The sequence below is a fragment of the Triturus cristatus genome, chromosome 4_1 (genome assembly GCF_964204655.1).
Source record: "Triturus cristatus chromosome 4_1, aTriCri1.1, whole genome shotgun sequence".
Classification (NCBI taxonomy): domain Eukaryota; kingdom Metazoa; phylum Chordata; class Amphibia; order Caudata; family Salamandridae; genus Triturus; species Triturus cristatus.
In genome coordinates, this window is record NC_140585.1 from 1211403225 (window position 1) to 1211424915 (window position 21691).

At 44.9% G+C, this 21691-nt stretch overlaps 1 protein-coding gene across 8 annotated transcripts in view; it reads left to right on the top strand.

The window, feature by feature from the left end:
* Nucleotides 1-2367: 2367 nt before the first annotated feature.
* Nucleotides 2368-21691, top strand: part of SCN8A (sodium voltage-gated channel alpha subunit 8) — an 828048-nt gene continuing 808724 nt past the window's right edge. For 7 of the 8 annotated variants that reach the window (XM_085654551.1, XM_085654553.1, XM_085654556.1 and 4 more), the window contains exon 1: nucleotides 2368-2491. The gene's annotated coding sequence lies outside the window, so the exon portion shown is untranslated. Of the gene's footprint in view, nucleotides 2492-2620; nucleotides 2665-21691 lie in introns of those variants that run through there. The other variant, XM_085654549.1, reaches the window with a different exon arrangement.

A 21691-nucleotide genomic window follows, 5' to 3' on the forward strand; every position in this document is an offset into this window, starting at 1 on the left:
TGGGTTTCGTGATGAAGGTGTTCCCAGACCTGCGTCGATGGGGGCAGAGGGTTCTGATGGCAGTAGTGTTTCTGGCGGCAGGGAATCCAGAATTCCTTCTGCTAGGTGCAGGAATATGCCCGTCAAACTGAGGGATTATGTGTTGCATTAGGGTCAATTTTCATCTTTTTGTAACCGCCTTAGTGTAGTCGTTATGCTATTTTGTGCTCATCTTTTATTTTTCTTGTTTAAACTTATGTTGTCATGTAGGGTTATCTTTCACATTGTTTTATTGTTGTTTTCTTATTTTGAATGTTATTATTAATATGCTGGTGTTGTTTATTGGGAGGGGGATGTGTTGTGATCTGTGCTTGGAACACTCTCCATGTAATGGAATGGAGTGATGTACATGATGATGTTCACGCATTCCAGGGGGAGAGAGATCGACTGAAAAACGTTGGTGCTGTGCTGTTCTGCTGATCGTTTCGTCAAATAAACTTCTGACATTTAAGCTACTGAAGAACAGACCCTTCTTTACAGAGGCCCAATAGTACAATTGGACATCCGGGAGGGCCAGCCCCCCGTCATACACTCCTCTTGTGAGCTTTTGCATTGCTATCCTCGGGCTTCTACCCTCCCTTTGCTATCGAGGCCGAGTAGCACCTTGGGATCCTTGGTGGCGGGCCCGAGAGGGGATAAATGAGGGATTTGGCCCAATTGATTGTGTATCCAGAGTAGCTACCAAACAATTCGAAGAGATGAAGCGCCTGCGCTATCGAATGGTAGGGTCTGGCCATGTAAAGGACGATATCATCTGCGTATAGAGATATACGCTCCTCCCACTCATCAGTGAGCGCCAGGCCCCAGAAAGACCTGTCCCTCCTAATCCAGTGTGCAAGCGGCTCGAGGGCCAGGACAAAAAGAAGAGGGGACAAGGGACACCCCTATCTAGTCCCCCTGCGCAGGGGAAATGCTCGGGACATTTCTCCACCCAATTTCATTCTTCAGGATAGCAGTGTTGGGCTGGAGGTTATTCTATACTTAAGTCCGCTTTATAGAGGACCGCATAGCTCCGATGGGGGGCAGATTTGGGCGCCCGGGGGCGGGGAGACGACGAAGAACACGTCCTACCTGCTTGCCATCTTGGCCACGCCCCTAAAACCACTTTAAACTGGCAAATCAGACAGAAACAAACAGGCAGTGACAAGGACAAGGCTGGAACAAGATGAGAAGGGTGCTGCTGTTAGCATAAACATAATGTACACAGCTCCATGTGCCCCTAAAAAAATTGGTGCCCTGGGCCCAGCTTGCCCATGCTAAAGGCTGGCCCTGCGTGTTGAGCTGAGCTAAAGTTTCAATTCACGCAACTGTTCCTGACAGTGTAAGGGATACTTGGTCCCCCATTATGAGATGAGGGTGTTTGGCCCACAGTGTGAACTATGGTTGGTCTTGCATAGTGAGGTTTGATTAGCTTCTCATTCTGAGACAATGGGTGGTTTGCCCCCAGCCCCACCCCATTTTGAATGATAGTTGATCTCTCACCATGAGAGCCTCTGAGTGTTCCAAACACCCAGAGACTCTCATGTTGAGGTTTGGACCAAACGTATGAGGTGTGTTTTAGCCCCTTTGTGAGGGTTGGTTTGGCCCTCATTGTGAGCAAAGCAGTGAGTGCTCCACTTTATGAAGTTTGTTAGGCTCCACATTGAAGGCTCAGAGTTGGTTGGTCCCACACTGTAAATCTATAATGACTTGTTAGCCCTTTAATATGAGCTGACAGGTGGTTGACCCCTTGTTGTGTGGCTTGATTGGTCTCTAATTGAGAGATGAAGGATGGTTGGCTTTAAAGTGTGAGACAGACAGTTTAGTTACCCTCAACAGTGTGCGCACCCCAATAGTTTAATTTGTAAAAAAAAAAATGCTAGGGCTTAGTCAGGGAGCCAGCTTACATGAATCTGAATCTGTCCATTCACGTGGCCTAATGGTCAAAGCCGCAAACTTCGACGCTGGTGAGCCAGGTTCGAGTCTCGGCATCAGCCATCCTGTGATACTGGGCAAATCACGAAATCTTCCGTGCCTTCCAAAAATGAGAGTGTTCTTAGCGAGTGCTCGTGGAAAAACGCTTTGAGCGAGGTCGCGCTTTAACCGCCGACATTTGATGTTTAAGTGCCGGTGCTGAGTTTAAGCACTTGCGCGCCCTCTTTCGAAACCCGGCCCTACGGGGCTAACTGTTAAACCCGAGCGGCCAGTTTCTCGACGCTCCCTTGCCTCTGGGGCTCTCTACGGGTCGAACGGGGGTCTTTGCAGACGGTGCCCGAGGTTTCTGCTGAGGCTCGTCACTTGTGCGAGGGCGGGCCGGGCGCGCGCCGTGTGTGCGCGGGCGGGGGAGCAGGGGGAGGAGGCGCGCAGCAGCCTAAGATGGCGACCACCGCAGTCCCTCCTGCAGCTCCCGCGCCTCTGCAGTCCGGCGGCGGCCGCGGCAGCGCGTTGCGGACTCCTCTCTGAGCGCGGCACGGTGAGTAGGCCCCGGACCTCGGAGTGGCTTTACTAGGGGAAGGGCTGGGGGCTTGGGGCCGTCCGAGTGGTGCTTTGCCGCAGAGCGGGGGGATTTTTTTGCATCCCGCATTCCTGAGGACTGGGGCCCCTCCCTCCCGAGCCGAACTGAAGGACCGTGCTTGCAGTCTGCAGGTATGACAGTTATTTCTGGGTGTGTAAAGTAATTTCAGCACCATATTTCACTAAAGAAGGAAAGGTGTCGCCACCCCCAAGGCACGCGCGAGGCCGTTCCGTAGTAGGACAGAAAATGTCAGTTTATAGGAGATACTTGTCCCGTTTCATCCCACGGATAACTCTCAGCTCCCTCCTCGTGAAATGGAGTTCCAGCTGGGTAGCTCTACTGTCCACAAGAGCTGGGGGTCCATTTATATTCTATTAATATGTGTACGTCCATAATCTGGTATGCTCCCGGCCTGCAATAGATGTTCGTTTAAATTGCATGTGCTCTATCTACGGACTCCCTTCCCCCGAGTTGTAAAAGAGAAGCATTTGTCACCGTCACCTGCCATCATCCCATATCGACAATAGTTGATTATTAGCATCCTCTAACCATTTGGGAAATCTGAGGTTTATATCGCCCTTGTTTTTCTAGAATAGCTAATTTCCCTGTAGTTACCATCATTTAAGCGTACTGTAAAAGGCACCCCCTCCCGGAAGCTCGCTTTACCCGCTTCGTTCTTCTGTCAAAGGGGAATCGCTGGCTCATCACTCCCTTCCCCCCTACTGGAAAGAAAGCAACGGCCGAAGAACAGTCCCCTCCCCCTGCCTGAAAGGTAGTTCCTTCACCCCCACCCCATTGATCAGAGATCGGGTCGGGCTCCCCCTCGATAGAGTGATTCCCCACCCCTAGGAGAGGATGCTAGTTATGCCTTGTGATGCTATTGTGAATTGCTAGAGGATGGGCCTGTGGAGGTGCCCCCCTCCACCTTCCCACAGCACGTGTCCCTGGGAAAGGCCCCTCCACGGATTGTGGTGATTGGTTTGGGACCCAGTTGGGCAGGAAGTCTCATCTCCTACTTATTCACTGCCACCCCACAGCATTATTACCCAGGACAGATCTATAACAGATAATCACCACCTCTGTTACTTATAATGGTTAATTTTTACGCAATTGAAAAGGCGTTGGTCTTGGTAGTAGTAGGTACCTCAACTTGTTTAAGATAGAACGGGTCTAAAGAGAGTAATAGCTCACATCGAAACTAGCTACGCCATCACCTTCAGCTTATGTCTGCGTTGTAAGTAGAGTCCCATGCATTTCTTGCTTGCTCATCCTCGTTTAAATAGCTGCTAACCTAGAGCGCACAATTTTAATAATTCTTGAGATAAATTCCGTCTTGTGCAGATATCTTAAACTTCTACTTCTTTGGAAATATTAGCTAATTATCTATTTACACCTAACCTTTACCCCCTCATTTATTGTGATATATAACGCCGCTCCTAGAAAGCGTCTTTGAGTGGTAATTTATTCCCCTCGCCTTCACTGGAAATGGCGTTTATCTGGAATATTCATTGTTCTTTATTTAAGGTAACATCAAATCCATATGAACGTAATTTCCTCGCAGTAGCGCATGGATGTCATCCACCCCCTTTATTTCTAATAGCTGGTCTGAGGGTAGAAATTCTCACCCTTGATCTTTAGTACCGTTTATTTCCGGCGTAAGCAAGTGTTCCACCCGCTTAAAAGATAGTGTTTGGTGCACAGCAATGCCCCTGCCGCTCCTCCTCGCAAAGACAGGCTGTCCCTAGAGAACAGCCATCAGTGAGGGGGCGGGCTCCGTGCACTCCCTGCTCCCCCTGCCACAGGCCTGTTTGGAGGAGGCTCCGCTGCGGGCGTGGTAGGTGCTCTGCATAGATCGGTTTTGACTTTTCTGTTCCCCCCCATCTGATTTTCCAGAATGGTTTCTTGTTGGGGGAGGGGGTAGCAGCCAAATATGATTGTACGGGTGATTGTTGAGGGTGGTGATATTTCAGCTTTTGGCTGTCTGGCAGGGAAGTTGTGTTGGCCACGAGTCACGTGTTATCACCCATAGCTCGCTGTGAGAGACTGGGTTATATCCAGGCTTTGAGGGCATTTTGCCACTTGCTCTGCTGACCGTGCCATAGCGCCGAGAAATGTTTCTGTTTTGTTGCGGTCTAGGAAGGTCCTGGGCGAGGGATACAGTTCACTTACGCTCTAATGACAGGGGATGATGGGCAGGGTGTTAGTTGTATTGCAACTCGCAGTGCCCTCCTAAGGGTGAGGGTTGTAGGTCGCGGGCAGTGCCATGCTGCCAGCGGTGGCCTGAGAAAGGGTTGTGCATCACTCGTGGTGCTTTGCTGCTAATTCTGGGTAGGCTGAAGGTTGTATGCGACTTGCTGTGCTCCGCTGCCAGGATGCACAGGGTGAGGGTGCATTGGCACACACTGTATTGTGACGTTGCTTGCCAGGGTAGTGTTGTACGTGTTGTGTAACAAGAAGGGAAGCCATTGTTCACTTGCTGTGCTGCCAGGCTTCCCATGACGATGGTTTTGTCACTCGCTGTGCTATCAGTATGGCCTGGAGGTGGTCTGTATTGTTACTTCCTGTTTTCTGCTGGCTGGCGTGAGAGGTTTGCCACAGATGACCAAGGTGAATGTTGCATGTAATTTCCTGTGCCCTGCTTGTTCGAGTGGCTTGCACAGTACAAGAATGTACTGATTGAAGGAGTATATAGGAGTATATAGGTCGCTTGCTGTTGGCTTGTGAGTGTGCGCAGGTTGGGAAAGCACGACGCTCTTGCACCTACTTTGTCACTTGTGTTCCCAGTATGTGTTGTATTATAAAGTCTGTACATGCTCGAATGCCAGGTCTTTGGCCTCAGGGTTTTGGTTCGTCCAAGGAGGAGATGCATTTGATACTTGCTTTGCTCTGCTGAGTGGGGGCGGCTATGAGGAGGCGTGCCCGTCTCTCGCTCTGTGTGTTGAGCGGATCCTTTCCTGTATACTGCAGTATTTTTTTTCAGGGGGAACTCGTGGCCGAGGGGCCGCGCACTGAGCACTGGAGAGCTGCGCTGGGACCGTCGCTCACCCCGCTTGTCCCCAATCCTCTTCCCGTTCACTTTAACACTAGCCAGAAAGAACACTAGATCCGTTTGACTGTTTTTGGAGAGGAGGCGGTGACAGTTACAAGATTATAGAAAGCATTTTTTGAAACATTCGCCCCTCCAGACGTGTTTAAACTACAAAAAGCAGTTGCAACTCAGTGTATAAATAATGTAACGCAATATTTAATAGCAACCACTCATCCTTTTAAATTGCTTTTTTTCACCATTATCGCATCCGAGTTTGTTTTCTGTGCTGTCCGTGGTCCTGAACGCCGCTGCTCGTCGTTGCCTTGTTTTGTTTGTGGCTCGGATCTCGGACTTGATTTACAGTCTGTAGTTTGTGGCCTAACATCCAGTTCATCAATTTGTACTAAGACACACTTACATACATGCACATATAAATTTCGGTCTACGTCCGACCCACTGTAGTGGTATATGGACAGCGTACCATAAAATGTTTGTAAAGGCTCATGTTCACCGCTCCTTGTGGTGCTGAATGGACAGCCTACCTTAATATGTACATACCCGCTTTAGCTGTGTCCTATATTGATGTTGCCTGTTGTGTCAATAAATGATCAGCGCTCATTAATATGAACATTTCCTCTCTAACCAGATTATATGCTGGTCTGTTTATTGGTGCTGAGTGGACAACACACGATAAGGTACAATGTTGACGTCGCTGGTTGTGGTGCTGAGTGGATAGCACACCGTGTCTATTTTAGCTCCACCAGTTCCTATATATTGAGATTTTCCATTGTGATACCGAGTAGGCAGCACGCCATAATATGTACGTAGCCTCTTCCAGTCCCTTACCTTGTAGTGCTGAGCTAACAGTGCACCACAAGATGTACCTGTCAACTACTGGAAGGGGCGACCTTGCCTCCGCTGTCGTAGAAGTATTAAACTGAGCTCACAACTGTAAACAAGTTTCGGCTTCTGCCTGCCACTTTTTGAAAAAAAAACATTTTGTTTGAAAAATGTGTAAGCCTGACTCCGTCCTTCCTCAGGTGTATGTATTATTTCAAGCTGAAGAAGGCTTATGGAACGTCGAAAACCTTTGCATTGAAAGCTGTCGGCATAGTGTTTCATCGAGTTCAGCAAAGTATGTCAAACTATGGATATGTAGTAACACAATATCCAACCATTGTTTCAACACAGATCTGAAGTTCACCACCCACTCGCACATGGAACTACCTAGTGGAAAGCTCGCTCAAGATATTTACCTACTTGCGATACTCATTTAGTTATTAAAAACCAGCCTCGGTAGAGAAAGCTGTCTGGTGTTTGCTATTGACATATATTGATACCTCCGTGCATTGATGCAGATTGTGTTTGTGTTTTAAACACATAGGTGTTCACAGTGATATTAGAAGTCTTTTGTGGGTGTTCGTGCCCATCAACTAGAACGCACTGCTTTTAATATACGAGCAAAGGATGGTGTCATTAACATGCATCAATGTTGCTACAAAGGTATGCACTGCAGACACATCTAGAAGGTAAAATATATCCCTAAACGTTTGGCTGGTGGATAATCCATTCTAGGCTCAGTCAGCGTGCATTTTACCTTCCTCCTCTGGTCTATGTATCTGCATCGCAGTTTGAACTGATGTTAAACCATTTTCTATTGACTGTTTGCTGAAGTGCAGTTGCAAGAATTGTATAAATGAATCCCAGGTTATGTTTTTGTCTTCAAAAGGTTTCAGTAATATCAGGGCATCTTGTCTCTATCACGCCCTCTTCCTCTGCATATCTTCCACTGTTCATTTTATCTGATATGCCAAGAGTTGGTGAACTTTTGAAGATGAAACAGAAACATTTTCGCACATCACAGTGCAGAAAACTTTATTTTCTTGCACTTTTGTTGTTGCACAGATCCAGTTGTCTAGCGCCGGCACACTCCCAGGAGCCTCTGTGTGCTTTATGAATCTGTCTTCATCATCATCTTAAATTTATTAATGCTGGGTTGACTGCAGACTGTGTTCTGACACGGTAACATGCTGCTTCTCCCCAGTGCTGGATGCAGATTTCGAGCGCATAGTCTCCATGCAGACATGACTTCTACTCCCTATCGATTGCCTTTTTGCTGAGGTAGCTGAAATGGTCACTGGAATAAGGAAATAAAACGGAATCAATAGACCATTTTTTGTACGGAATTTCAAAGAAGAGGCCTGGCCCAGATAATTCAACCCAGCAGGGATGTAAAATTAACATTTGGTTCGGGAACACTGCACTTCGCAACTATTGATACATTCCAAGAAGAAACTAAACAGGCATGGTCTGTCACTGAATAAAAAATTAACGTTGCCACTGAGTAACTAAATCGCCTTACCTTTAGTTCGTAGGTAGTGTAGTCCACAGTCTTGTCACTCTCACTCCTCTCTTTAACGTATTGAAAAGTAACGAAAGGGTGTATTTTAGTTGAGCAAGAGGAGAGTGTTCTTTGTTGAACCAAATGGCGCATTTTGTTGCCGACGTGCAAGGAAGAACGTGTGGCAAAAGGGAAATTCTTTACTGATGCCCTACATTGCAGGCTGATTATTGGGCAGGCAATTTGTTTAGAAAACTATATTGGTTTGTTTTCTTCCCTGCGTTGATTTGTTTAGACGACTTCGTACTCTCGGAAAGCATGGGTGAGTTAGTTAGGTCATTGAGGACACTGCTGATTGCCAGGCAGGGTTAACTTTCTGGAGCAGTGGGTTTGAACCTTACAGCCTGAAAGACTCTAGATCTTGTACAGCGATATTATTACCTCTGTGACTGTAGGTGCTCCGAGGTTATTTGTTGAAACCCGTATGTTACTGGAATTTGTTGCTGAAATAACCCGCTCCCTCTTTTTCTCCTGCTGGCCACTGGTATTGTATTACAACATTTAACCCCATCCGTATCTGAATATAATCTTCACCATATTTGACAACTGTGACAGCAGAATTGTATTTGATCTATAAATTACCTGCTCAGCACTGGTCTAATACAGTTAACACAGCTTCCAGTATTCAAACACATTTACAGACTCCTTGTTTGATTACATGATGGGGGCTGTCTGCATTTTCTTTTGTTTTTAGTCCTCTGTTGAAAGTGGTTTAGACAATGCTGCAACCAGTCTTTTTATATATTTTTTTATGCTAACAGGGTTTCTGCTGTGAGAGCTCTCTCGGCCTACTTGTCTAGTTCGTTTTTTTTGTACTCAGTTAATGCAAATTGTAAATTCTGTGTTTTTTTGCACTTTAGATGATTGTAGGTGTTGTGCCGTGTGATCATTAAGTTCTAGTTAAAGCAAACGTGGCATCATATGCCCCGTGACTTCTCTTAATGGTCATTATACATTAATACATATTTTGCATAGGAAACATGGCAGTGCACAACTTGACAAACGGGGAGTCACTACAAACAAAAATTGCTATCAAAATCAGCAGATGCTGAAGGCATCCTTACTACTCCAAACACATTTGAGAGATCTTACTTTTACTATTTTTTTTCTGCAAATATCTGTTTATGCAACCACTGTTAGAGTTCACTGCCTATGTTGTGTATAGTTTCGTTGTATCAGCAATAGTGGTTAGGTGCCTTGCAGCTTCCTTGTCTCCTAATACATGTCCTCTTTGAAGTGCCAGCGAGTTCCAGCTGTATTACCAAGGTTATATGAATAGCCCAAATACTTTTAGTGTTGACCGAATCTCCAGGTTTGGCGAGGCTGACTTGGCCATACAGGAGTGCACCTGCGAACTTCCAGAATACATGCAAAATGCATGTTGGTGGAAGATACAAAGTTTGATATTGTTTGTATTCACTTTCTGAGGAGCAGTGTGCCTAGTTAAAGTTTAGTTTGAAAACGATTTTTGTTGGGGTAAGACAGTATCTCAAATGCATCACGTTTCATCGACTTGCGTCATGTCTTCGCTCATTTACCATTGCCCCCTCCTCCTCACAGCTCCCTCTCAACCCAGACTTCTTGCTTACTTTTAAAAGAGAAGGTGAGAAACCCTCCAATTTTCCTCTCCTACAAATTCTTTAAGTGCAAGTTCTTCATCATTAAGGATCCAACACCCTCATGGTGATCGGTCAGTTGTTGACACGTTGCTTGAACCTTTTTACGTTGTTGAGCTAGGTCATACATTCTTCTCCATAGCTAGCACCATCCACAATTTAGTGTACCATTGAAGCAGTGGTAGGCATTCTGTTAGTTTCCGAAACAAGGCTCGATTGTTTAGCTGCTGTTAGTAGGTTCACAGTGTGTATCCTTTGTACCTTAGTCATGGTTTTGCCCTCTTATCTGGTAGTCCGAGTAAGACTACACCTGGAGGTATCTTTTGTAGGAAAAGCCCCTTTTTTTGTTTACTTTTGTCGAGCACATCTTTACAGAAATGTCTCAGTTGGTGCATAACCACCAGAAAAGCAAGATTGATCTTTCTGAATCACCACATCTCTATCATTCACCTTTAAGACTGGCCTATACCTCTTTTAGACGCAGTGCTGTAAGATACCAATTATACACTCACTTATAATGTGACTCCCTGTGTATAACAAGTTTTTGGTTGGTCAGAATATTTCACCTTAATTTGTCTCATTTTGTCATCTATGCTTCTTTGTAGAATTCTCTACTATGTTCTTTGGAATTTTCACTGTGTACTCTTTTTTTCATCCTTTTCAGTAATTTGTCCATATTTGCTGTCCTCTTGAAGCCCAGACATTTATAAACAAATTGTTCAAAATCGCTAAAATTGCTGCTGTGGATTTTTTTTATCCGGCTTCATGATCCAGTGTTATACCGTAGCATATGATATTCTGTCATTTACTGACTGCTGGAAAGATGTGACCTCTCCTTTGTCAAATAGGTCGCTTTGTTTATAACACGCCCTCACTCCACTTTTGGAATGGCTGTTGTTTCAAGACAGGGGTTACCTCGGGTTTATTATGGATTGAGGTGGAGGGAGGGGCATATGTAGTCAGACCAAGTTTCTTCTCCTTTGCTTTTGTCCCAGGTCCTCATTAATGTGCCCATTATAACGCTTGCATTTATTTTTTTGGGTCTGGATCGTTAGGGCAGCCAATGCACATCCCTAAAAGAACTCACTCTCACTCACTCACTCACTCACTCACTCACTCACTCACTCACTCACTCACTCACTCACTCTCTCTTGAGGTGCTGACATAACATAAGTCTTTGGAAATTCTTAGCCCTCTTAACTTCCTGCGGAAAAACTACTTTTGCTGGGACATTGTCTGGTCTTTTAAAATTGGGGTCAGCATTGCCGTGTAAACATATTGGAGTCAGCATTGCCGTGTAAACATATAGAAGATGTGGCAGGATGTTCTTTTTCATAACAATTATTTTCGCAAGCCCGTAAAGGGGCAGCACATTCCATTTATTCAGATCCGTCAAAATCTCAATTTTCAAAGGTGGCCAATATACCTTGACCGTTTTTTTAAGCTTTGGTGTGCTGCTTAGGCCCAGATAACCAATGTCTCTCCACTCATCTTAAAAAGAAATTATCATTCCAACTAACTTCCTCAAAGGGCAGCGTAATATTTAACATTTTTGATTTTCTAGTACTTATTTTAAATCCAGCAGTTCTTTTGAAGATTTCTAGTTGCGTGATCTTTTGAGGTCTAGAATAGTCAATAGCCCAATAAACAGAGTGGATAAAAGGGCCAAGAGAGGACCTCCTTGATGGGTCCATCTCTGCAGCCTTATAACTTCCGATTCATCGCCGTTCACTGGGACTCTAGCTATGTTGTCTTTACAGCTATCTAATACCTAGTGGCAAAAACTCGTTCTAGGGGTCAAAAGCCTTCCCAGTGTCGTGTGTGTGTGTGTGTTTGCGCGAGTGTGTGCATGCATGAGTGCGCATGTGTGTATATTAACTGAAAAAATCAAAGGTTAAAGTAACGTTATAGTTTGGTGTGATAGAAAGATCTGTTTTAATTTAAACAAAAAAATAGATATTCCCTGGAAAAAAAACAAAGGTTAAAGTAAAGTTATAATTAGGTGAATTTGTCAATGACAAAATTAACGTTTTGAAAAAAAAAAACATTCACCAGGTATAGTTAGCAGCGCTAATTTTAATTTGTGCACCCGCCATGCACTGCTTATGAACTCGCATATTACATTACTCACGACATGTTCTATGACATAATTGATGACATCATCAAAGCTTTATTTTCTCGCATGTTGCTCTATAAATTACTATGGCATTAGCGGCCTTAAAGAACGTATAAAATAGCTCAGGGGAATATGAGGCATCATCACTGCCTTCACAGATACAACTCTCGTAGGTGTAGAAAGCATGCATTATGTGCAACATTTACCCTATACCGTACACTTTATAGGTAGCATAGTTCACATTAACAATCAACCACAGATATATGAGAAAACTCTCATTGAGTACAATGTTCAATCCGTATACAACTGTTCAGAGAAAGCCACGTTCCTAAAAATTGGGAATGTAAGTTCTAAAACGAATCCTCTACTACGGACAGCTTTTATCTGTATCAAATCCCTGATACTTACTGAACCTACATTGAAAAATGAAGTTGATATTGGTAGAAAACTGGGTACTATAAACAGTGTTTACTCTATGGAGAGAGTTTAGTCTATACCACACTGTTTGTAAACAGTGAAAGTCTCATGAGACATACACTACAAATTATTTAAGTATCTACCAAGAGCAGTATATACTCTATGCAACAATTGTCAAAAAATACACTATTTTCTAAAAAATAACCACAATCTGAAGGTGCTAAAGATCATCCTATCTGCAACATTCATACGCTAGTGAAAACTTTACAATATCCCATCTTCTGAAGCAAAACAACCACATGTACTTAGGTTAGTACCTGGTGCACACATGTAGAAATAGCCATGCTGACACAATTCTGTTTAATAACTCAGGGCCACTTACAAAAGGTAGTTTCTACTACATAGAATCTTTCTCCTGTTAGAAACTTTTTCTGCAGAACACAAAAAAGTGTGTGGAACATAATGAACACAAGTCAACTGTCACCTAAACACAGAGTTACTCTTGTTTACAAATATTTATTACTTGTTCAGTATCTTTACACACCTATGAGACATTAGAAGCACATGTTTTTGTAAACACTTACACCCATTAGCTGGACCCAGGCTGTACAAAATTAGATAGAAAAGTAATATAGTAGTTACCCGCCACTGTGTAAACTATAAAAACATACCAGCATACTCCTTGGATGATGTCATCAGTGATGTCATAAATGATGTCATAGAACATGTAATGAGTGATGTAATATGTGAGGTCATAAGCAGTGCATGGCAGGGAGCGCTTCATACAGTTAGTCCTGCTAACTATAATTGGTGAATTTCTATGTATTTATTTTAGTTCAAAACATCAATATTGTCCTTCAAAAATTCACCTGATTATAATCTTACTTTAACCTTTGTTTTTTTTCCAGTGAATTTCTAAGTTTTTTTTAAAGTAATATTTAATTATCATACTTAAATCAAACTACCGCAGCGCGTGACCATTCGGCTGTGTGTGGTGGGTAGTAAGCCATAGGGCCTGCCCTGTGGTCAGCTCTCCACATGCAGCCAAGACCAAGCTGTGGCCCTTGAGACCCCATCACCAGGGCCTATTACTATTAAATGAGAGGGGGCTGCATGGCTCCCCTCTCCGAGCTGTGTTAGGCCCTGGGGACCCCATCCTCAAAGGGGAGGGGGACATGTGTGGTCCCCTCCCCGGGCTGATTTTGGCCCCGGGGACCCCATCCTCTGGGACCTGGTGTGATTTGCAAGGGAGGAGGGGCATGCGGCTCCCCTTCCAGGGCTGTTTCCGGCCTCGGAGACCCAATACCCTGGGGCCCAGCATCATTTCCAGGGGGAGGGTGGCACTCAGCTCCCCTTCCAGGGCTGATTTCGCCCCAGGGACCCCATCCCCTGAGGCCCAGCGTCATACCAAGGGAAGGGGGGCATGCAGCCCCCCACCATGGGCTAATTTTGGTCCCGGGGAACCAATCCCTTGAAGCCCGGCATCATTTTGGGCGTGAGGGGGAAAGCGGACCCCTCCCCGGGCTTATTTCAGCCCTGGGCTCCCCATCTCCTGGGACCCAAACCTGTTATAGGTAGGTGTCTACCCAGGACATCCACCATGCTCTTGCTCGGGGAGCCCCAAGGCACCCCGCAGCCCCTCCTAGCTCCCCACCTTCAGCGGGTGGTGGAATTGCTCCCTCCCACAATATTGGAGCAATATTTTGATGTGTTTCTGTGTGAGCTGAGAAACAGATCAAAAGTCTGCTCCCAGCAGGCAGGAGCATCTTCAGAGCTCCTGCCTGCGGTTTTGGGGGTTGCTCCTGCTTGGCAGGAGATTTAAAAATTCTCTCTTGAACCCTCAATTCCCCAACTATGTTATCATATTCTACTTTTCATTCTTTTGAGTCTTGTACATCCATCACTATCAAAATCCCTTCAATGTATGGTTTTAGTGCATCTCACTTTATACATTGTGGGTGCAAGAGTTCCTCTGTCTGGGTGCAAAGTTCAGTGTGGTTCACCAGATCTCTAAGGAAGTATTCTGAATCGACATCTACCTGCACTCTTATGCACCACTACTTCCCACTCCACTATGACTTGTACATAATCTAAGAGGGGTATATCACCCATCTCTGCTCACGACACCCCATCCAGTTTCCTTTTGTCCATTAAAATTTAATCTATTCATGTCTAGGCCCTGTGCATGGCAGAGAAAAAAGAATAGCCCCTCACTGTTTTTTGCATATTTCTACAGATGTCCACCAGACCTATTTTGTCCAGGAGATTTCTTAACATTTTGTGTGCAACCTTCCGGTCTAGGCATTAGTTGTTAGAGAGGTATAGACAGCCATCCCACATTAGGTTAAAATCTACTCCCACCACAATTTCTCTCTTTAGTAGCAGTCCAGGGGTTGCACGCATTGTATAATATCTGCTTCTTGATTTACCTTTGGGGCATATGTTCAATATAGTTATAGGTTTCCCCTTATAGTCGAGTTAAGTAAGGATGTAGCTCCTTGTGTTATCTTCCTTTGTGCAGGTGAGGTTTATGTGAGGGCTTCACCTGCTGTCTTTTTAAGTGCCTAAGAGTGAGGATGAATGATAAAATCTCTAATGGCAAGTCTAATCTGATCTTTACCCACCAGGGGGACTCCTTGCAATTAGATATCTGCCTGCTGCTGCCTCAGTTGTTATCATAATCTTGGTCTTTGGGCAAGTTAAGGCTACTCACATTCATCAATAGTATTTTAAGCATTTATCATAATCCTTGTTATGTGATTGGTTTCTTCAACATCTAACATACAACTTGAAACAAGCATCAATTGTCTCTCTCTGGTAGTATTTAGGTATTTGCCGAAGACAAGTTGGTGGTTAATCCTCATCTTCTAGGAATTTACCCACCAGGCAGGGCTACTGAGAAGGAATGTACTTGTTATGAGATGAGCCCCTTAATATGATAACAAAATACCATTCCCTTTCTCCTTGTGGGTATGTTATACCAGTTGCTTTGTTCCTCCATTAATTAACAGTGCTGCAATCCCCAAAAGTCTGCAGGTAATTTTACTTGTTAGGTTTCTTTGAATTGACTGTTTCTCTGGGTTGTTCAAAATCTCCCTCTTTTATGTCCACCTCTGCTTGGGCTCTGAGGTGTTTCTTTTCCTGTGATCCCTCAAATGTTTCCTATATCCAGGTATGACAGTTTGTTGCCGCATTCCTGGATTTCCAACTTTATATTTGTCCTCCAAAGATGCTTTCTCCATCATTTCTTTGCTCATCCACCTGAATGCAATGTCCTCGGAACATATCCGTTTGTAGCATATTCTCTTGCTTTTCAGGAGCTCTACCTCTGGTCAATTTTGTCTGTTTGGCCAAGTAGCTTGTGGCTTGAAGAGTGTGACTTTACTCTCTCCATATTTTATGAATTTCTGAGAAAGGGACACTCTTAGGATGTGTTCTTTCATAGCATGTGATGTCATTTTTGCGACAATGTCTCTTGGTGTTGTTTTCTTCGGACTTTCTCCCATTCTGTGTGTCCTCTCCATTCTGATATGAAAGTCATCCTCTTTTTGCTGGATCTCTCAGAAGAGGTCACAAATGCAGGATTCCAGAGTTTCTCCCTCTTTACTTTCTATTAGGTTTCTAATCCTCATTGTCTTTCCTGGACCTGTTCTTTAGGTCTTCACTTTTCTCTGATAGTCTTTTGACTTGAGTTTCTAGGGAGACAATGAATGTTGCTATCACTTGGTTCATGTCTGAAAGTGACTGTAGTATTTGTCCAGCATTTGTTCTCCCTTCAAGGTTTTGCATATTCTTTTAATCTCTGAGATGTCCGCGCCTGTTCAAGGTTTACCCATGCCTTCTGATAAGGATTTGTGATTTTTTTTTTTTGTTTTTTTGTTGAGGTCGGCTCTAGGCAGGCTTGTAGATCTTCCTTCAATATTGGTGAACCGTTTTTCGCAGCCAGCATAATGTAAAGTGTTTTTGTCATGTTCTACTTGGCCAAGCATATTTTGATAAATGCGGAAAGTTTGCTTTGTTTTGTTGTCCTGCCAGTTCCGGACAAGATTACTGATCATTGTGGGGTTCTTATGCTTTCTCAAAGAAGCTGATGAGTGTGGCGAGCTCCCTTAAAATTAGCATACCCATCTCAAGTGTGAAGCATTGGTGGTGTGGCACTGTGTAGAAGACGACCATCTTATAATTTGATCATATTCAGTTTTCCACTTCTTGTGCCTGTGCATCCTGGTGTATATCTTTATTTTTTCTTGTTGGCCCAGGATTAGTTCGTTCTTCCATGAGGAACGTTCTTTTTATGGATGGTGGCTTAAAATGTGTTTTCAGGGCAGAATTCTGCCTGGTGGTTGTGAGAACTTGGCCTGGTATATGCTGCTCACTAATTCTAGTGATCACCTTGTACCATGCCAAACAACCCTTATGGTGGTGGTTGAAGTCAACCTTGATAGACCAGCTATCCTAGTGGTAGCGTGGACAGTGCAGTCTGCAGGCTAAACTCTTGAGGGCATGTGAAGCCAGCAGTTTTACCATATGTAACCTCCTTGAATACCAAATCAAAGGAAACCACACAGATATATATTCAAAATATATATGTATTTATTTACTTAAAAGTATCCCCTATACTCTTTATGAGCACAGAAGCACATTCGTTAAAACAAGGCAGTGTTTAAATATACAAAAGTTGCAGAATTATGGATGGACCAGGTGGCCAGCTAAACCATATACTAAAATAGTGTTATAAGAACCACCAATAGAAAGGAAAGAAGGCCTAGGGCCTTGGGAATCGCTGGGACGACAAGGAGCTAACTGTAGTTAGTGACCAGGAGGCCCACAGGATGCATGTGCAGTGTGAAAAGTTACACGCGTGCACCTATTGATTTCAATGGGTGCGTAAAAGTCACAAAGTTAAAGAAAAGGGAACCTTCCGGATGGACTAGAACCTAGCAACTTGAAACCTAGACACTAGAGATGTTTCTCTACACAGGAGCACCGGAGTGCCAGCGTTACCTCACCCACAGGAAGCGGGTGCATAGGTGTCAAAGTACGTCGGGTTTCGTCGTGCAGGTCTATGGAGCCTGAAGATGAAGATGCTGCAGGCGGCCCGGCAGGAAGAGTTCGGGTGGATCCAAGGGTGGATCTGAAGAGTAGACGACCTGTAAGCAGAGGGGACAGTGTTCAAAGTCACTAGCCAGTGACCGGCGTGGAACCAGGAAGGAACCAGGCGATGTCGGGTGCCAACAGGTGAAGAAGGGAAGCTTGTCTCCGCAGCCACGTGGAAGTGAAGGGATCGACGACGACCAGGAGTCACTCACGAGCTGTCCCACGACGGCTCTAGCTGATGGCGGTGTCGGCTTCTCGATTGGAGCAAACAGGCCTTGGCTAATTCAAGCCACGCAGGAGTCGATAAAAGCTTGGTGCTCTAACCAGCAAGGTCAGAGGGGCTGCTCCTTTTCACAGGAGCAAGGGCCAGTTTGGAGCAACCAGACCAGCGGTGTTGTTCGTAGATTTCGTCGCCAAGATGGCCACTAGCCAACGGGCCAGTAACCGGGATGACGCGTCGAGTGGCAAAAAGCAAAAGGGCCCCACGCAGGTCTCGTGGATGCTGGAGGGCTGGTCTTTGGTGCAAATGCTGCTCGGTGTTGGGGCTTCTCAGGGCCCAAAGCACAGCGTTGAGGATGCCTCAGGTGCTGCGCAGTCAGCTTCTTGTGGACGTTTCAAGATGGCCGGTCCCACGTCTCTCGGTGCCTCCAAGGGTCTCTTCTTTGCAGGGACTGTGGATCTGGCTCAGAGATGTCTGGGAGTCTGGGTCTTGTCAGGCTCTGGGCTCGGTCTCCGACGGGAGGCGGCGGCAAAGCAGTCGTCGAGTTGCTGGATGGTTCCTGTATTCACAGGGTGGTCACTCCTTGGCCACAAGGGAGATTCTCTTCAGTCTTCTGTGCAGCAGAACGTCGAAGTCCAGTAGTTCTTCTTGTTTAAGTCGAGTTTCAGGATGATCTGAAGTCTTGGGACACAGCTTCTACTCTTATTCCAAATCTTGGGGCCGGATTACCTGCTAGGTCCCTCCTCTGGGTGGGACCAGGAAGGGGGGTGGTTACACCCCCTTTCCTTTGTCCAGTTTCGCGCCAGGACTGGGGCTGGAGAGCCCCAGCTCCGGTTTGAACTGGCATATGCACAGGGACACCTTGTGTGCCCCAGGTATGTCTCAATCTATTCAGCCCTCCCTAACCCACTACACAAAATCCTGTCTGGGGTGGTGCAAGCACCTCCACTGACAGGAAACCCTTTGTCCACACCTCCAAGCTGGAAGGACTCCCAGCAGCAGGAGGGCAGACTTGTGTCTGTGGTGGCAGCATCCATTTTGTGATGCTGAGGCTCTGTTTAACTTTACCCGGGTTTCAGGTTGGGTACATGTCGTGTCCCTCTAGAAGGGTGGAATGCTACCCCCGTCGCCAGAACTGGCGAGGGGGTAGTATTCCAAATCGTATGACACCTTACTCGACATGTTTTGATAAAGCCAAACCAAAGTTAGCATTTGACCGCGAGGTACATAATGCACTTAAGAGTATATGGTATGGCAATATAAAAAAACAGCTAAAGGACGTTGTTCCGAAAGCTGCAGACAGGCTCAGCTCATGCCAGAGCACCATCTCACATGAAACCAAGCACTCTGCCTCCAGGATTGTTAAGGCCTGCCATAGGAGTGGCTGATAGGTTACCATGTGTCCATATATTTTTAGATATAGAGATACTATATCTAAGTAAGAGGTGATTACACCAACTTACCCCAGCTGAGTGATCAGCCAGTTGTGTCAAATAGTGAGGCCAGGCCAGGGGTGGCATAATACATGCTGCAGCCCCTGGTAGGCCTTGGATACACCTATGCCCTGGGTACCTGGGGTACACTGTTACAGGGTCCAATAAGGTGAACCAGTTCCAATTGGTAATGCACCTAGTGTGCATTGGCATTCATTTAGGGAGAGAGCAGCAGGGCTGTGGGTCTGATTAGCAGGCCCACAGCCACACTAAGTCATAAAACCAGTGAAGCAAAAGCAAAAATTTGGGGTGACCATAGGATAGCAGACCCTACTCTCCTACAGTGGTTTGTTGTTGTGACTTATGATTTTGTTTCTCCTACGTGCTTCCAACTTGCAAAAGCTTGCCCCTGGCTTGTGTGTTGATTCACTATTTGGCAACAGTGGGGTGCATGACAATGATGCTTGTTTGTTTTCTCATACCTTCATTTGTGCTTCCCCTGAAGTTGCTTACATGGAGCATGTGTGCCTCCAAGCGGTCATGCCTGCCTGAAGTACACCAGTTCTCCCGCTGTTCCGGATACTACCACGACCAGCCTTGTCCAACATCACCTCTTATATAGGGTATGGTGTCACAGTACAGTTACTGATGGCAGTGGTCATCCTGCCTCTCTAGCTTTAGTCTCTAGTGTGTGTCCCTGCGTACCCTCCCTCTTGGCCTTCACTGTTTAACTAAACTTGTTGGCAGCCATGTTGCAGAGGGCTGCACTGTGTGTCCTAAACAAATACTAACAAAACCCACCTGCCTATGTATCAGGATTTCAATATGCCCCAAAAGAAAAGGGGTCACAGTATTATACAGAAACAGCAAGGGCTGATAAATGCATATATTCAAAAAGTTCAAAAGTAGACAGATTTATTTTTCTTTTATTATCATTGTTTCAGACATTATTATCAAACTTCACATAGTAAATAATTAAATACATAAGGTATGATTAATAAATATATACAGGTCCCACACGTAAAATTCATAGCCATCAGTCCTACTCACATTTACTCGTAGAGACATACACATTCATTCAACAGTAACATTCCTAGAACATCAAAATTCAATCTAGGTGGTAAGACAGCCACAAGGTGCCAGAGTGGAAAGGTCTCGTGTGTCCTTCCAGTGGTGAATGGAGGCAAGGTCCAGTAACACGAGGAAAATTAAACGCCAACGCGCGTTTCGGTGTACAGCCCAGGACAGGGCAATACCTTCATCAGGGCGGAGATAAATAAGCGGTGTGGGACACACAGGCAGACCTAAAATTACAGGAGACTATATCATCAGCATGTACATTTCCAAAATGTAACAAACAACATGGACATTATTCCATGCAGAAGAGTTCATTAAAAGATTGGTATAGCAAAGGTCAGCCCAAGGAGGGTATCGGATTCATGTTTCATACGATAGAAAGCGCAACAGTCTAAAAATTCCACTCTTGCTCGGAGCCGGCGGCAGCTTTCAGCCTTTTCAGATCGCTCGAGTGCTGGTCCTTATCAAGGAGGCCCACGCAGACACATTAATTGTGCATATCTGTCATCTTTTGCTACAAATTCACGTTTTTGCATAGAGCTGGTGCTAAGCTCCCAACAGAACACCAGGGGAAATTTGGAACCGTCCTTCTCCCTACCTTCTTACTTCATTCTATGCCCTGAAGAAATTCATTGTATATGAACGAAACGCGTTGGCTGGTACATTTTTTACTGTTGGATGCATATGAAAAATAAAGGATTTGCTGAGAAAAGATAACGAGACTAAATGACTTATTGAAGGACCGTCTTTACTCTGAAGTAGTGCACCACTCCAATCTTCTTTGGTTTCTCTCTCTGCCTAGCAGCGGGCACCAAACGACGGCAGGTGCTGGAGTTGTATGTGCACACTCATCTGGATATAGTGTTGACTTATTGACAAAGGGAACTTAGCAGGAAGTGCGGTCACTGTGTCCGCAGTGTTCCGCAACTTTTCGCAGCATTAAAATAAGGCATTTATTTTGTGTGTTTGTAGTACCCATCTATTTTATATTCAGCTTATCAGGATAAATCTAATTGATAATACAAGGCTCATTTTTATGTTTAAATCTTTTTTATTATTATTGGTTTAGGTAACACATCTTGCTTATTCAACTTATTCATATTCGCTTTACATACATCATGATGTTTAAGATTCCCTTCCTTACAGTACATTTCTTATTCCAACTTTCATGCAAATGTTTTTTTTCCAAATATGTATGATCTTCATTGTATTGCTAATCCAAACTCTTTAAGACAAACCAACAATTTACAAACTGTTCAAATCACCCCCTCCCTCTCCCCTACCGGTGATCTAATTTCCTCCTCTATGGCTTTCTTCCGGAGCTCGAGGATATCCCATTCTGGGTGTTCAGAGGGATTTGGTCCGCTGGCTCTGGCTCTGTCAGGGGTTACCCACGGAGATATCTCGGGCATGTGATTTCATTAAACTCTGTCGACAGTAGGGTAAGAAATGGTTTCCAAACCCTTTGAAATGCATTTTCGGAACCAGTTAAAGACGCGTTGATGCGTTCCATTCCTAAAATATACCATATCCTGTGTAGCAAACCTACATATGTGGGTGTTGTTTGTGTCCCCCAGTGTGTCAGAATATTTGGAGAGCTGCCCCCAATGCTAGCCCCATCTGTCTTCCCTTACAGCTTTTGAGTGGGTATGTTAGTGGGTTGGGTAATCCCGGCAGCACATGCACGGACAATCCTGGAATCTGTGTGTCAAATTGTTGATCTATGTCATCCAGTATTCTGGTCCAATAAGTC